This window comes from Aquarana catesbeiana, linkage group LG06 (assembly GCF_042186555.1).
Source record: "Aquarana catesbeiana isolate 2022-GZ linkage group LG06, ASM4218655v1, whole genome shotgun sequence".
Lineage (NCBI taxonomy): Eukaryota > Metazoa > Chordata > Amphibia > Anura > Ranidae > Aquarana > Aquarana catesbeiana.
This window is the reverse complement of record NC_133329.1, coordinates 215762757-215779058: the sequence shown is the minus strand read 5'-3', so window position 1 is coordinate 215779058 and position 16302 is coordinate 215762757. Positions and strand designations below refer to the sequence as shown.

The following is a 16302-nucleotide window of genomic DNA, read 5'->3' as shown; positions in this document are numbered from 1 at the left end:
CAAATACAGCAAATGTGGCATTTTTCAATCCAACCCATGTCACCCTACTTCCCTTTCCCCGCGGTCAGCCTTCCCCATCACCCAATCCCCCATGGGTTCCTCCCATGGGGAAAGGGCAGAGGCGCGGACAGCAGGGGTGGAAGAGGACGAAACAAGAGTATATTCCAAGAGGTGCGCATGAACCAACATACAAGACAGACATACACAAACATGAACATAATTGACATAACAAAACAAAATCATATACAAAAAATGCATACACACAATAACATAATCAACATAACAAAACAAAAACATGGGGGCTATCTGATCGAGAGGGCTAAAGGAAAAAATAGTACTCTCTCAGCCCTTCTCCCCCCCCTAATATCCAAACTTACTCCGCCCCCCAAAAAAAGAGAGAAAAAAAGTCACAAAAAGGGAAAGAAAAAAATGAAAAGGAGAAATTCTTTCCATTTTCTTCTCTATTTCCTCCTCCCTCCCTCCTCTCGGGGAGCTAATATGACCGTTTATAATTGTCCAGCCACTGAGTCACCAGTTCTGGGGATGCAAAATAATGTGTGGAGCCCTGTGCTATTACTCTAAGTTTAGCTAGAAAACATATAGAGTAGGATAAGTCCATCTGCCTCAGTTGCTGCTTCACTTCATTAAATCCTGCCCATTGGCGCTGCACGGCTGCTGAGAAATTAGGAAAAAAGATTATTTTTGAGCCATTCATCCTTATATCTGAAAGTTGTCTAGCTCTCTGCAGGATAATATCCCTATCTTTATAATTCATCATTTTCAAGATCAAAGCCCTAGGTACACTCCCCGCAGATACTCTGGTAGGCACTCTATGAGCTCTTTCCACTGAAAAAAAGAGAAGAAATGTTCTGAGCCCATCATAGATATAAGCCATTTTTCTATAAATTCAGTAGGAGTATTTCCATCTACCCATTCGGGGAGGCCTACTATTCTAATATTATTCTGACGGATACGGTTCTCAATATCTTCCAATGTGGATAGTTGTTGCATAACCTCTTTATTGGAGTTCAGAGCTGTATTTAAGGAATCTTCAACTGTGCTTATTCTCTCCTCAGCAGATTTCATTCTCTCTTTAAATATTTGCATATCTTGTTTAATTGAGGTTAGGTCTTCCCTTATTCCTTCCAGGTATTGGGAGAGAATATTCACAGAGCTGTTACAGATATTTTGAAAGCCATTACTACATGTGAGTGTAATTACATGCTCTGTTTCTGAGGCATTTGATGTATTTATGGATTTGGCAGAATTGTCATACAAGGTATTCTCTGGAGTTCTATTGCTTACTATTTGGTCTAGATCAGGGATATGCAATTAGCGGACCACCAAATTTTTGCAGAACTACAATTCCAATGAGGCATAGCAAGACTCTGACAGCCACAAGCATGACACCCAGAGGCAGAGGCATAATGGGACTTGTAGTTTTGCAACAGCTGGAGGTCCGCTAATTGCATATCCCTAGTCTAGATGTTGATGTCGAGTTATTACCCTTACCTTGGGATTTATCTGTACCATCAGGTGTTCCCTCTGTGACTGGTCCCTGCGATGAAGTAGATGCTATAAATAAGGTTTCTTCTTTACCTGTCTCTGGTGCATGTGCAAATTTCTGGAGCCGAGTGACAATGTCCTGAGACTTCACAGTGCTCTGTGTTTTCTTTTCTATGCTATTCTGGATGGTATTTTCAGATACAGACTTGTCCCCAGCATCATCCACATTCCCCAGATCCTTTTTGGTCCTCCGTGTCATCCTTACACTTGATGCCAGTTAGAATAAAGGCTGGTAATAAATACCCACTCAGCAATCAGGTTATAATATAGCTATAATCAGATTTAGAAACTGAGAGCAGTCCAGAAGCAGGCCAGGTGGATCGCTTTAATAATAAGAAATTAAGCAGCGCTTATAACTGACAAGCAGCTCATATAGCAGTCATCAGATTTAGCAATTTAGGGATAGGGTAGATAGCTAATAGCTAATATAACAGGCAACAGATATAGCAAATCAGCCAATATAGGAAATATAGGAAATAGCAGATAAAACAAATGGTCAATGAGTGCTTTCCCTTTTTCCCTTTTCCCCCTTTATATAGCAAGCAACTGTAATAAGCAGTAATGAATAGTATTAATGATGACAGCAGTAGTAAGTGGTAATAACGATGATAGTGGGGGCTGATATTTTTTATTTTTATTTTCCTTCTATGGCAAGCAGCTGATGACTGATAAGAAGCAACGTATGTAGCGAGCAAATAATTAATTACATTTTTAAATGTAGAACAAAATAGTCAAATTGCCATAGAATTTATCCTGGAGTGTCAGCAATCCTTAAATATCCTTAAAGGTATATCACAGTGGCCGAGGTATATTCACGGGGGGTTACTCAATCACTTAGAATCACTTAAGTAACTACTATGAAGTCGTTTCATAAATACCAGGAAGATGCGCAAAGAGTCGTGGATATCATGTAGATATAAAGATACCGCTGAGGAGATTGCTAAGAAGCTGCCACTCCAGCCAATTGTCATACATCTCCCCCAGGAATCACAGCTCCATCACAACCAGAGAGGGGGAAGGCAGAGTAAGCTGAGACAGCTATCACTGTCACGGGCAAGGTAAAGCAACAACAAGCCAACTAACACACTGGCGGCAAAGGAAGAGTGGAACCACTGGAGATCCACCAGCACTCAATGCTTCAGAGCCAGGAGCAGTGCCAGGAACAATGCCGGAGATCACACAGCGTTAGAGAAGTTTGTGCGCTGCTGTCACGACTCACGTAGTTTCAGGTTTTCCGATCACAGGATAGTAGAAATTGAAGGGGAGAGTTTAGCTGAGGAGCACCATCTCGACCTGACCTCTCACATCACACGTCCTCTCTCACTGCCGTGCCCCGCCCCACTCTATTCTCTCTATTGTTCTCTCTCTATTGTCCTGCTCTGTTTTACTGTATTTTATGCTTAACTGCAATGTTTTATTGTTACTATGTTTTATCACATTTGCTTAGTTACATAGTTGGCGAGGTTGAAAAAAGACACAAGTCCATTTAGTCCAACCTATGTGTGTGCTTTTATGTCAATACTACATTGTATATCCCTGTATGCTATGGTCATTCAGATGCTTATCTAATAGTTTTTTTTAAATTATCGATGCTCCCCACTGAAACCACTGCCTGTGGAAGGGAATTCCACATTCTTACCGCTCTTACAGTAAAGAACCCTCTACGCAGTTTAAGGTTAAACCAATTTTCTTCTAATTTTAGTGAATGGCCACGTGTCTTATTAAATTCCCTTATGTGGAAAAGTTTTATCCCTATTGTGGGGTTACCAGTATGGTAACATGGTGTACATTGAAATCATATCCCCTTTCAAGCGTCTCTTCTCCAGAGAGAACAAGTTCAGTGCTCATAACCTTTCCTCATAACTAATGTCCTCCAGACCATTTATTAGTTTTGTTGCCCTTCTCTGGACTCTCCCCAGTTCCAGCACATCCTTCCTGAGGACTGGTGCCCAGAACTGGACAGCATACTCCAGGTGCGGCCTGACCAGAGTCTTGTAGAGTGGGAGAATTATCATTTTATCTCTGGAGTTAATCCCTTTTTTAATGCATGCCAATATTCTGTTTTCTTTGCTTGCAGCAGCTTGGAATTGCATGCTATTGCTGAGCCTGTCATCTACTAGGACCAACTGGTCCTTTTCCATCCTAGATTCCCCCAGAGGTTCTCCCCCCAGTGAGTAGATTGCATTCCTATTTTTGCCACCCAAATGCATTATTTTACATTTTTCCACATTAAACCTCATTTGCCATGTAGTTGCTCACCCCATTAATTTGTTTAGATCTTCTTGCAAGGCAGAGATTGAACTGCTTATCCCATCCTCCAGGTAATTTATGAATAAATTAAATAGGATTGGCCCCAGGACAGAACCCTGGGGGACTCCACTTTCCACCCCTGCCCATTCTGAGTACTCCCCATTTATCATTACCCTCTGAACTCGCCCCTGTAGCCAGTTTTCAATCCATGTACTCGCCCTACGGTCCATGCCAACTGACTTTACCTTGTACAATAAACGTTTATGGGGAACTGTATCAAATGCTTTTGCAAAATCCAGATACACCACGTCTATGGACCTTCCTTTATCTAGATGGCAGCTCACCTCCTCATAGAAGGTTAATAGATTGGTTTGGCAAGAACGATTCTTCATGAATCCATGCTGATTAATGCTGATACCGTTGTCATTACTAAAATGTTGTATATATAGTCCCTTGTCATAACCCTTCCAAGAGCTTGTATACAATTGATGTTAGGCTAACTGGTCTGTAATTGCCAGGGATGTATTTTGTCCCTCTTTTAAATATTAGTGCTACATTGACTTTTCTCCAATCAGCTGGTACCATTCCAGTCAGTAGACTGTTCATAAAAATTAGGAACAATGGTCTGGCAATTACTTGACCGAGTTCCTTAAGGACCCTCTGGTGCAAGCCATCTAGCCCCGGTGATTTATTAATGTTCAAGTATATTTCTTATTCTGTCCTCTGTTAGCCATGAGGGTCTTTCCTGTGATGTGTCATGAGGATAAACATTGCAGTTTTGCTTACTGAAGTCTCCCGATTCCCTCGTGAAGACTGAGGAGAAAAATAAGTTCAATACCTTTGCCATCTCTCCATCCTTAGTAACCAGATTCCCTTCATCATTCTTTATGGGACCAATATGATTTGACCTCCCTTTCTTACTATTTATGTACTTAACCACTTGCCGACCGCCTCACGCTGATATACGTCAGCAGAATGGCACGGGCAGGCAGAATCACGTACCCATACGTGATCTGCCGCCCGTGGGTGGGGGGGTCCGATCGGACCCCCCCCCGGTGCCAGAGGCGGTCGGCTCGAGTTCGCGGGTGATGAGAGGTGAGGGGGAGGCCATCCATTGTTGGCCACCCCCTCCCGATCGCTCCCGGCGAATGAAAATCCTTCCTGTGTCTCTGTAATGTAAACAGAGGCACAGGAAGTGATGTCATCCCTCCTCGAGCCGGTCTTTTTGATCCGGCGCCGAGGAGAGAAGACATCCAAGTAAGTGCACCAACACTACACTGTCAGTAGAACACACCAGGCACACTTTTCACCCTCGATCACCCCCGATCACCCCCCTGTACCCCCTGCCACACTGACACCAATAGCAGTTTTTTTTTTGCATTGGTGTCAGTTTGTGACAGTTATAAGTGTTAGGGCAGTTAGGTTAGCCCCCTTTAGGTCTGGGGTACCCCCCTTTAGGTCCAGGTTACCCCCCTAACCCCCCCTAATAAAAGTTAACCCCTTGATCACCCCCCGTCGCCAGTGTCGCTATGCGATCGTTTTTCTGATCGCTGTATTAGTGACACAGGTGACGCTAGTTAGGGAGGTAAGTATATAGGTTCGCTGTCAGTGTTTTATAGCGACAGGGACCCCCATATACTACCTACTAAAGGTTTTAACCCCCTGATTGCCCCCTAGTTAACCCTTTCACCATCGATCACCGTATAAGTGTTACGGGTGACGCTGGTTAGTTAGTTTGTTTTTTATAGTTTTTTATAGTTTATTATAGTTTTAGGGCACCCGCCGTTTATTACCTTATAAAGGTTTAACCCCCTAATTGCCCGGCGGTGATATAAGTTACGTTTTTAGGACCAGATAAGGTCTGCGTCGCCCCAGGCAGCGTCAGGTTAGCGCCAGTACCGCTAAAACCCACGCACGCAGCATACACCTCCCTTAGTGCTATAGTATCTGAACGGATCGATATCTGATCCGATCAGATCTATACTCCCCAGCAGTTTAGGGTTCCCATAAACGCAGTGTTAGCGGGATCAGCTCAGATACCTGCTAGCACCTGCGTTTTGCTCCTCGGCCCAGCCCAGCCCACCCAAGTGCAGTATCGATCGATCACTGACACTTACAAAACACTAAGCACACATAACTGCAGCATTCGCAGAGTCAGGCCTGATCCCTGCAATCACTAACAGTTTTTTGGTAGCGTTTTGAATCAGTCACTAACAGTCAGGAGTTTTTTGCCTGTGAGTCTCACTAGTGTACCCCTAAATTTAGAGCCCAAAATGGCAAATCGAAGGTACACTAGTGAAGAGGCCTACACGTTTCTGAGCATGACAGATAGTGAAGAGGAAGTCACTCATCTGTCAGATTCAGGCTCAGAATACGATCCTGTAGAGGACAGCGGCTCCATGACGTATAACTCTGACGACGGAGTTGTGGTCCCTGCTAAGGTCAGGCGTACCAGACCCCAAACTTCTTCTGTCCTTGAAGTGCAAGAACCGCAGGGCTCTCGTATGGAGCAGAGAAGTACTAGTGCCGCTATTCCTTCTGGTGAACTGGCAAGCACCAGCGGCCTAGTACACCCTGGTCGTACATCCAGCACTGCAGTAACACTTGGTGACGTGGCGAGTCCCATAAGTGCAGTTCAAGCTGGCGAGGTGGCAAGTACAAGTAGTGTCCCGCTGCCACCAAGAAGACGAACACAGGCCCGTCGTGCCCATAGTGCCCTTCCTGCTGCATTCGCCAATCCGAATTGGGAACCCACCACTTCTGCAGCACCCGTACTTCCCCCTTTCACTGGCCAACCCGGAATTCAGGTAGAAACAGTTGTGGTCCCTGCTAAGGTCAGGCGTACCAGACCCCAAACTTCTTCTGTCCTTGAAGTGCAAGAACCGCAGGGCTCTTGTATGGAGCAGAGAAGTACTAGTGCCGCTATTCCTTCTGGTGAACTGGCAAGCACCAGCGGCCTAGTACACCCTGGTCGTACATCCAGCACTGCAGTAACACTTGTTGACGTGGCGAGTCCCATAAGTGCAGTTTAAGCTGGCGAGGTGGCAAGTACAAGTATTGTCCCGCTGCCACCAAGAAGATGAACACAGGCCCGTCGTGCCCATAGTGCCCTTCCTGCTACATTCGCCAATCCGAATTGGGAACCCACCACTTCTGCAGCACCCGTACTTCCCCCTTTCACTGGCCAACCCGGAATTCAGGTGGAAACAGTTGACTTTACGCCACTGGATTTTTATTCGCTGTTTTTCACCAAAGATCTCTATAGATCTATTGTGGACCAAAGCAATTTGTACGCTGGTCAACACATCGCCACTATTCCCCAGTCCTCCCTTGCCAGAGATTGGAGACCAATTATGGTTTCCGAATTTAAGACCTTTCTGGGCCTTTCCCTCCTCATGGGCATAACTAAAAAGAGTAAGTTGCGGTCATATTGGTCCACTGACCCAATTCACCATATGCCCGTGTTCTCTGCCTCCATGACCAGGGCACGATACGAGCAGATTTTGCGGTTCATGCACTTCAACGACAATGAACTCTGTCATCCTCGTGGAGACCCTGGATACGATCGGCTCTACAAAATTCGGCCCCTCGTAAACCACTTCAACCAGCGTTTTGCAGACTTGTTTACTCCCCATCAAGTTGTCTGCGTTGATGAGTCCCTGATTAAATTTTCTGGCCGCTTGTCATTCAAACATTACCTTCCCAGCAAACGTGCCAGATACGGGGTCAAGATGTATAAGCTCTGTGACAGGGCCAAAGGCTATACATGTAGATTTATGGTTTACGAGGGCAAAGATAGTCACGTAGAGCCGACAAACTGCCCTAACTACATAGGAAGCGCTGGCAAGATAGTGTGGGACTTGGTGTCACCCTTATTCGGAAAGGGGTACCACTTGTACGTGGACAATTATTACACAAGCGTGCCACTTTTTAGTCACCTTTTTGATCAACAGATTGGAGCATGTGGCACCGTGCGACCTAATCGCCAGGGCTTTCCCCAGCGGCTTGTAGATTCCCGTCTTAGGCTGGGGGAGAGAGCCTGCTTGCAGTGTAATAATTTGCTCGCTATGAAGTGGAGGGACAATAAGAATGTTTTCGTTCTTACCTCCCTTCATGCAGACACGACGACCCGAATTACTACGGCGACTGGTGTTGTGGAGAAACCCCTCTGTGTCCACGAATATAACCAAAATATGGGAGGGGTGGACCTCAACGACCAGTTGTTGGCGCCGTACCTAGTTGCCCGTAAGGCCAGACGCTGGTACAAAAAAGTGTCTGTTTATTTATTTCAATTGGCTTTGCTGAATGCTCATGTGCTATACAGAGCTTCAGGACAGACTGGATCCTTCCTTAAATTCCAGGAAGAGATCATCAGAGCCCTTCTGTTTCCAGACGGTGTTCCACCTCACCTTCCCCAACCAAATGCAGTAAGCTGGCTGCATGAGAGGCATTTTCCTTATGTCCTCCAGAGTACCCCTACCCAAGGAGCCCCCCAAAAAAGATGTTGTGTCTGCAGCAAGCGCGGATTTAGGCGTGACACCCGGTATTGTTGTCCCTCCTGTCCTGACAATCCTGGTCTATGCATTGGTGAATGTTTTGAACGCTACCATACACTAGTTGAGTATTAGCGTAGGGTACAGCACATCACAGACTAGGACACACTTTCACAGGGTCTCCCAAGATGCCATCGCATTTTGAGAGACCCAAACCTGGTACCAGTTAAAAAAGTTAAAGTTACTAAAAAAAGTGTAAAAAAAAAAAAAAAAAAAATACAAATACAAAAAAAACATAAAATAAAAAAAACAAAAATAGTTGTTGTTTTATTGTTCTCTCTCTATTCTCTCTCTATTGTTCTGCATTCTATACTGCAATGTTTTATTGTTATGTTTTTATCATGTTTGCTTTATAGGTATGCAATTTTTTTATACTTTGTTTTTTTATTGTTAACCACTTTTTTGTTTTCAGGGTACGCCATTCAGCTGCAGAGCGGATTTATTTATCTTGACAGCAACAGCGTTTGCTCCCACGATACATAAAGCCGTGACTCCAACGCTGTCGGAGGTGATTTCACCACCACAGTTACATACTTCAGCATATATGCCAAAGCGTGGGGGCAATTTGCTCCTGCCTTTTGCGGGAGGATGCCCCCATGCTTCGGCATATATATATTTTAGGTAAGCACAGGTTGCGTTAAATGTTTTATTTTTTACTATTTTTTTTGTATTTGCTTTGCAGGTATGGTAAGTATTACTGTTATACTGTAATGTTACTTTGTTTTTTTGTTAACCATCATTTGCTTAGCAGGTACGCCATTCAGTTGCAGGGCGGATTTATTTATCTTGACAGCAACAGCGTTTGCTCCCACGATACATAAAGCCGTGACTCCAGCGCTGTCGGAAGTGATTTCACCACCACAGTTACATACTTCAGCATATATGCCGAAGCGTGGGGGCAGCAGTGGGCGGAGGAGCGATTTGCTCCTAACTTTTGCGGGAGGATGCCCCCATGCTTCGGCATATATATACGGTGCATGTATGCCCATCATTAGAAGTGGGTGGATGAAGGGAGGTATTCTAATGGTGGGCATACCCACCGATCAATATCTTTTTTTCGTTCAGCCCACAGGCTGCATGAAAAAAAAGTTTACAATATATGCCCAACAAGGACCAGCAACGTACTGGTATGTTGCTGGACTTTGAGTGGTTATACCAGAATGATGCCTGCAGGTTTAGGTATCATTCTTTTCAGCCAGCGGTCGGCTTTCATGTAAAAAGCAATCCTAGCGGCTAATTAGCCTCTAGACTGCTTTTACAAGCAGTGGGAGGGAATGCCCCCCCACCGTCTTCCATGTTTTTCTCTGGCTCTCCTGTCCCAACAGGGAACCTGAGAATGCAGCCGGTGATTCAGCCAGCTGACCATAGAGCTGATCAGAGACCAGAATGGCTCCAAACATCTCTATGGCCTAAGAAACCAGAAGCTACGAGCATTTCATGACTTAGATTTCGCCAGATGTAAACAGCGCCATTGGGAAATTGGAAAAGCATTTTATTACACCGATCTTAGTGTGGTCAGATGCTTTGAGGGCAGTGGAGAGATCTAGGGTCTAATAGACCCCAATTTTTTCACAAAAGAGTACCTGTCACTACCTATTGCTATCATAGGGGATATTTACATTCCCTGAGATAACAATAAAAATGATTAAAAAAAATAAATAAATAAAAGGAACAGTTTAAAAATAAGATAGAAAATCAAAAAAATAATAAAGAAAAAAAAAAAAAAAAAAAGCACCCCTGTCCCCCCCTGCTCTCGCGCAAAGGCGAACGCAAGCGTCAGTCTGGCGTCAAATGTAAACAGCAATTGCACCATGCATGTGAGGTATCACCGTGAAGGTCAGATCGAGGGCAGTAATTTTAGCAGTAGACCTCCTCTGTAAATCTAAAGTGGTAACCTGTAAAGGCTTTTAAAGGCTTTTAAAAATGTATTTAGTTTGTCGCCACTGGATGTTTGTGCGCAATTTTAAAGCATGTCATGTTTGGTATCCATGTACTCGGCCTAAGATCATCTTTTTTATTTCATCAAACATTTGGGCAATATAGTGTGTTTTAGTGCATTAAAATTTTAAAAAGTGTGTTTTTTCCCCAAAAAATGCGTTTGAAAAATTGCTGCGCAAATACTGTGTGAAAAAAAAATGAAACACCCAAAATTTTAATCTGTAGGGCATTTGCTTTAAAAAAATATATAATGTTTGGGGGTTCAAAGTAATTTTATTGCAAAAAAAATAATTTTTTCATGTAAACAAAAAGTGTCAGAAAGGGCTTTGTCTTCAAGTGGTTAGAAGAGTGGGTGATGTGTGACATAAGCTTCTAAATGTTGTGCATAAAATGCCAGGACAGTTCAAAACCCCCCAAATGGCCCCATTTTAGAAAGTAGACACCCCAAGCTATTTGCTGAGAGGCATGTCGAGTCCATGGAATATTTTATATTGTGACACAAGTTGCGGCAAAAAGACAAATTTTTTTTTTTTTTTGCACAAAGTTGTCACTAAATGATATATCACTTAAACATGCCATGGGATATGTGAAATTACACCCCAAAATAAATTCTGTTGCTTCTCCTGAGTACGGGGATACCACATGTGTGAGACTTTTTGGAAGCCTAGCCGAGTACGGGACCCCGAAAACCAAGCACCGCCTTCAGGCTTTCTAAGGGCGTAAATTTTTGATTTCACTCTTCACTGCCTATCACAGTTTCGGAGGCCATGGAATGCCCAGATGGCACAAACCCCCCCCAAATGACCCCATTTTGGAAAATAGACACCCAAAGCTATTTGCTGAGAGGTCTAGTGAGTATTTTGCAGACCTCACTTTATTTTCACAAACTTTTGAAAATTGAAAAAAGAAAAATAAAATACATTTTTCTTGTCTTTCTTCATTTTCAAAAACAAATGAGAGCTGCAAAATACTCACCATGCCTCTCAGCAAATAGCTTTGGGTGTCCACTTTCCAAAATGGGGTCATTTTGGGGGGTTTTGTGCTATCTTGGCATTTTATGGCCTTCGAAACTGTGATAGGTAGTGAGGAGTGAAATCAAAAATTTACGCCCTTAGAAATCCTGAAGGCGGTGATTGGATTTCGGGTCCCCATATGAAGCTAGGCTCCCAAAAAGTGCCACACATGTGGTATCCCCGTACTCAGGAGAATCAGCAGAATGTATTTTGGGGTGCAATTCCATATATGCCCATGGCCTGTGTGAGCAATATATCATTTAGTGACAACTTTGTGCAAAAAAAAAAAAAATGTGTCACTTTCCCACAACTTGTGTCAAAAAATAAAATATTCCATGGACTCAACATGCCTCTCAGCAAATAGCTTGGGGTGTCTACTTTCCAAAATGGGGTCATTTGGGGGGGTTTTGTGCCATCTTGGCATTTTATGGCCTTCAAAACTGTGATAGGTAGTGAGGAGTGAAATCAAAAATTTACGCCCTTAGAAATCCTGAAGGCAGTGATTGGTTTTCAGGGCCCCGTACGCTGCTAGGCTCCCAAAAAGTCCCACACATTGGTATCCCCATACTCAGGAGAAGCAGCTGAATGTATTTTGGGGTGCAATTCCACATATGCCCATGGTCTGTGTGAGCAATATATCATTTAGTGACAACTTTCTGTAAATTTTTTTTTTTTTTTTTTGTCATTATTCAATCACTTGGGACAAAAAATAAATATTCAATGGGCTCAACATGCCTCTCAGCAATTTCCTTGGGGTGTCTACTTTCCAAAATGGGGTCATTTGGGGGGTTTTGTACTGCCCTGCCATTTTAGTACCTCAAGAAATGACATAGGCAGTCATAAACTAAAAGCTGTGTAAATTCCAGAAAATGTACCCTAGTTTGTAGACACTATAACTTTTGCGCAAACCAATAAATATACGCTTATTGACATTTTTTTTTACCAAAGACATGTGGCCGAATACATTTTGGCCTAAATGTATGACTAAAATTGAGTTTATTGGATTTTTTTTATAACAAAAATTAGAAAATATCATTTTTTTTCAAAATTTTCGGTCTTTTTCCATTTATAGCACAAAAAATAAAAATGGCAGAGGTGATCAAATACCATCAAAAGAAAGCTCTATTTGTGGGAAGAAAAGGACGCAAATTTCGTTTAACTGCTAATTGCACGGTCATGCAATGCTGTACCCAAAGCGACGCAGTGCCAAATTGTAAAAAGTGCTCTGGTCAGGGAGGGGGTAAATCCTTCCGGGGCTGAAGTAGTTAAATAATTTCTTGGGATTACTCTCCTCCGCTATGTGCCTTTTGTATTCTATCTTAGCCACCCTGAATGCACCCTTACATTTCTTGTTTCATTCTTTGTAAAGTTGGAATGTTGATAATGATCCCCCAGCCTTGTATTTTCTGAAGGCCTTCTCCTTTGCTTTTATATGCATTCTTACATTGGAGTTAAGCCACCTAGGACTTTTTTATTAGCTGTTTTAAATGTATTTCCCATTGGGATGCACTGGCTAATGCTCTTATTTAGTATGCTCTTAAAGCATACCCATTTCTCCTCCGTGTTCTTTGTTCCTAAGATTTTATCTCAATTTGTATCTTCTAGCAAGGCTCGTAGTTTAGGGAAGTTGGCTCTTTTGAAATTCAGTGTCTTTGTATTCCCCTTATGTGTGATTTATTCTGAAACGAATTGACCTGTAATCGCTGTTTCCTAAATTGCCCCATATTTCCACATCCGTGATCAAGTCTGTATTGTTGGTTATCAGTAGGTCTAGTAATGCTTTGTTTATAGTTGGTGCATTTACCATCTGACCCATGAATACTTTACTGCAGGCTTTATACTTTACTGTTTACTGTGTTTTATTGTTAACCATTATTTCTTTTCAGGTATGCCATTCAGCTCCAGCCCTGATTTATTTATCTTGACAGCAACAGTGTTTGCTCTCATGATACGTAAATCAGCGACTCCAGTGCTGTAGGAAGTGATTTTACCACCACAGTTAAAAAAATAAACTCTGCATGTATGCCCATCATTAGAAGTGGGGGGATTCTGGCCGGTATTCTAATGGTGGGCATACTCACCGATCAATTTCTATTTTTCGTTCAGCCCACAGGCTGCATGAAAAAAAGAACATTGCAATATACGCCCAACAAGGACCAGCGACGTACTGGTATTGAGTAGTGATGAGTGGTTATACCAGAATAATGCCTGTAGGTTTAGGTATCATCTTGGTATTGTTCTTTTCAGCCGGCAGTCAGATTTCATGTAAAAGCAATCCTAGTGGCTAATTAGCAGCTAGACTGCTTTTACAAGTAGTTTAAGGCACCCCCCGCCATCTCCCATGGTTTTCTCGGGCTCTCCTGTCCCATCAGGTTCCCTGAGACAGGAGAATGCAGCCGGTGGTTCCACCAGCTGACCATAGAGCTGATTGGAGCATTTCATGACTTTGGTTTCGCTGGATATAAACAACGCCATTGGGAAATTGGGAAAGCATCTTATCACACCGATCTTGCTGTGGTCAGATGTTTTGAGGGCAGAGGAGAGATCTAGAGTCTAATAGACCCCAATAATTTCAAAAAAGAGTACCTGTCGCTACCTTTTGCTATCATAGGGGATATTTACATTCCCTGTGATAAAAATAAAAATGATTAAAAAAAAAATTAAAGGAACAGTGTAAAAATAAAATAAAAAATAAAAAAATAAAGCACCCCTGCCAGCCCACCAACCCCCCCCCCCCTGTACTTGCACGCAAAGGTGAACACAAGCGTCAGTCTGGTGTCGTATGTAAACCGCAATTGCACCATGCATGTGAGGTATCACCGCGAATGTCAGATTGAGGATAGTAATTCTAGCAGTATACCTCTTCTGTAAATCTAAAGTGGTAACATGTAATGGCCTTCACAATTGTATGTAGTTTGTCGCCACTGCCCGGTTGTGTGCAACTTTAAAACATATCGTGTTTGGTATCAATGTACTCGGCATAAGATCATCTTTTATATTTTACCAAACATTTTGGCCATATAGTGTGTTTTTAGTGCATTAAAATGTAAAAGAAAGTGTTTTTTTTCCAAAAAAATTGCGTTTGAAAAAAAATATTCCACTCAACATGCCTCTCAGCAAATAGCGTAGGGTGTCTACCTTCCAAAATGGGGTAATTTGGGGGGGGGGTTGTGCTATCTTGCCAGTTCTTGGCCTCAAACTGTGATAGGTAGTGAGGAGTGAAATCAAAAGTTTACGCTACTAGAAATCCTGAAGGCGGTGATTGGTTTTTGGGGTCCTGTATGCGCCTAGGCTCCCAAAAAGTCTCACACATGTGGTATCCCCATACTCAGGAGAAGCAGCAGAATGTATTTTGGGGTGTAATTTCACATATACCCATGGCATGTGTGAGCAATATATAATTTCAGTGACAACTTTGTGTATTTTTTTTTTTGGTCATTTTTCAATCACTGTACAAAAAAATAAAATATTCAATGTACTCAACATGCTTCTCAGCAAATTCCTTGGGGTGCCTACTTTCCAAAATGGGGTCATCTGTACAACACCTCAAGAAATGAGATAGGCAGGCAAAAACTAAAAGCTGCGTAAATTCCAGAAAATGTACCCTAGTTTGTAGACAGTAGAACTTTTGTGCAAACCAATAAATATACGCTTACGCTTGATTTTTTTTTTCTTTTTTACTGGAGAGGTGGCTGAATGTGTTTTGGCCTAAAATTTAGTTTTACTGTATTTTTTTACAACAAAAAGTAGAAAATATCATTTTTTTTTTCAAAATTTGGGTATTTTTTTCATCTATATCACAAAAAATAAAAATTACAGAGGTGATCACAAAAGAAAGCTCTATTTGTGGGAAAAAAAGGACGCAAATATTGTTGGGGTACAGCATTGCATGACAGCGCAATTACTAGTTAAAGCAGCACAGTGCCAAATTGCAAAAAGTGCTCTGGTCAGGAAGGGGGTAAATCATTCCGTGGCTGAAGTGGTTAAAGAAAACTTTTGGATAGAATAGACTAGGGTTTTTATTCCATCTGTGTTCTCACTAGGTACTGTAGATTAATCAATTTATGTGTTCTGGTGGCCATTATCAATAAGACAAAGTGATGGGAAATCTTAAATGTTACAGGAGGTGAGGGTAAATTTTCTAGTTGGGAAATTTTGCCTGGTGACAACTATCTAAGGGTTCTTTCACATGGGCAGCAGAATTTGTTGCCCTTCTGAAAAATGATCCACAGACAGGGCCGGATTAAGAACATGGGCATGGTGCTGAGGATTATGGTGGGGCTTTGTTTTAAAAAAAAATAATAAAAGAAATAATAATTAAAAATGCAAACAATTTTTTGTTATAACAAATTAAATTAAATAGAGAGAGGAAGGATGAGAGAGAGAAAGGGGATGGGAGGATGAGAGATAGAGGGGGGATTAGAGAGAGAAAGGGGATGCGAATGAGCATGCGTGGAAATGACAGCAACACAGCCCGGCCAAGGCAAGTGACCGAAGGCACAGAACCCGTAAGGAAGACAGGGTGAAGATGGAACAAAAGCGTGCCCATTCTAGAGCTGGTAACATTGAGGGTATTCAATATCATTTTAAAGAACTGTTTTTGTGTGTAAGATGCATAGGGGAGGAGTATGGATGGTATAAAAGTGGGAAGTATGTGCAGGTGAGGGAGAGGAATGTGGAGGGTATAACAGTGGGCACTATATACAGGAGAGGAGTGTGAAGGGTATGCCAGTGGGTAGTATGTACAGGAGAGGAGTGTGGAGGGTATGATGGGGCAGTATGTACAGGAGAGGAGTGTGGAGGGTATGATGGGGCAGTATGTACAGGAGAGGAGTGTGGAGGGTATGATGGGGCAGTATGTACAGGAGAGGAGTGTGGAGGGTATGATAGGGGCAGTATGTACAGGAGAGGAGTGTGGAAGGTATTATGAGGGTGGTATGTACAGGAGAGGAGTGTGGAGAAAAGATAATTGGCACTATGTA

General features: G+C 42.6%; 1 protein-coding gene across 1 annotated transcript in view; it reads right to left on the bottom strand.

Moving 5' to 3' along the window:
* TMEM114 (transmembrane protein 114) overlaps positions 1 to 16302 on the bottom strand; it is a 304617-nt gene that overhangs the window by 264153 nt on the left and 24162 nt on the right. The window lies entirely within an intron of this gene.